Source organism: Cebus imitator, unplaced genomic scaffold (assembly GCF_001604975.1).
Source record: "Cebus imitator isolate Cc_AM_T3 unplaced genomic scaffold, Cebus_imitator-1.0 Scaffold35, whole genome shotgun sequence".
In the NCBI taxonomy this organism is placed as follows: domain Eukaryota; kingdom Metazoa; phylum Chordata; class Mammalia; order Primates; family Cebidae; genus Cebus; species Cebus imitator.
In genome coordinates this window covers 7,678,682-7,680,351 of record NW_016107350.1, presented here as the reverse complement: position 1 = coordinate 7,680,351, position 1,670 = coordinate 7,678,682, and the positions used below count along the sequence as shown (strand labels likewise).

General features: G+C 34.9%; 1 pseudogene across 1 annotated transcript; it reads right to left on the bottom strand.

The window, feature by feature from the left end:
• Nucleotides 1–496: 496 nt before the first annotated feature.
• Nucleotides 497–1,031, bottom strand: LOC108301535 (annotated as a pseudogene). The gene has a single exon (XR_001823919.2). The product of XR_001823919.2 is annotated as a 40S ribosomal protein S13-like (transcript).
• Between the last annotated feature and the right edge of the window lie 639 nt (nt 1,032–1,670).

The window sequence follows — 1,670 nt, the reverse complement described above, 5'->3', positions numbered from 1 at the left end:
TAATGAAATGTGTCAAGAGTTGGGAGATCTGCCTAATTCAGTGAACCAGTGTTTTCCAAATGGCCAATGTATGATGTTAACAAAATTATGCATGGATAAAGGATTCTTTGAAAATGCAAGATACTATGATGGATTTTAATATAGCAAAGTGTGAAAAGTTCACTGAAGTGGTTTCAGACTCAACACATTGCACTAACCTTTCAGAAACTACTACTTGTCAATCATCAGCATAACATCAACTAAGAAAATCCACTATTATCTAAAACAGGTATAAAAATACGCCTGCCTTTTCCAACTGCACATTGGTTTAAGGCTGAATTTTCTTCAGAGCCTTCAACCAAAAGGACATATTGCAACAGACTGAATGCAGCAGCAGAATCCAGCTGCCTTCTATTAAACCAAACATGAGAAAGATTTGCCAACATGAAAATTAAAATGTGACACTTTTTCACTATATTTTTAAATTTATTTTTAATTGACAATTTTATTTTTTTTAATTTTTTTTTTTTAGTTAAACAATCATGTTTATTGCTTTAGCACACAGATAAATTTATGCGACCAGGGCAGAGGCTGTAGATGATTCATATTTCCAATTGGGAGGGAGGACTGGCTTAGTCTTACAATACCGAGCCAAACGATGAATCCGGCTCTCTATCAGAATCAGACGGAATTTAGCATCCTTATCCTTTCTGTTCTTCTCAAGATGCTTTCGAACAGCGACTGCTTTCTTAATTTAATGGTAAAGATCTTCAGGGAGATCAGGAGCAAGTCCCTTAGACTTAAGAATTCTTAAGATTTTATTGCCTGTCACAAAACGTACTTGTGCAACACCATGTGAATCTCTCAGGATCACACCGATTTGTGAAGGAGTCAGGCTCTTCTTGGCCAGTTTGTAAATCTGCTCCTTCACGTCGTCAGATGTCAACTTCAGCCACGTGGGGACGCTACGGCGATAGGGCAAAGCCGACTGGGACAGGCCCTTCCCGGGAGCATGCATACGACCCATGATGGCGGCGGTCAGGCAGCGAAAGGCGACAAATAATTTTAAATATGAGGTATAATGTGATGTGTTGCTATATATCATATATATCAAATATTTTTTATATATACATAATCTATCATATATAGGTAGAATAATTAAGTATAATTAACATATTTATCATCTCTCATACCTATTTTGTGCTATGAAAATGAAATCTCCTCTTTTAGCAATTTTGAAATGTACAGTTTTGAATTATTATTAACTATAGTCATCATGCTGTGCAATGATCCCTAAAATATTTCTCATGCATGACTGAAATTTTGCACCTTTGACCAGCATCTTGTCGTACCCCATTTCATAAATACATGCTATCTATGTTAAGTTGTAATGGATTTATTTTGTTATATTTCAATGAATATTTTTAAATACCTAGTTTTAATTTATAATATAATAAATATTAATAAGTACTTTGGTGTTCTCAACAATTACTCAGAGTTTCAAGAAACCCTGAGGTTAAAAAGTTTGAAAACTGCTGACATAGGCAATGAGAATCCTTTAGCTGAAACAGTGAGAATGATAAATTGAGGGATGAAGGTATGGCAATATCTTTGCATTTTTAACACATAGGGAAACAGAATTTACTTCCAGATGTTAATTGCTGTGCATGTTTGAACTTTAATCTGCATGG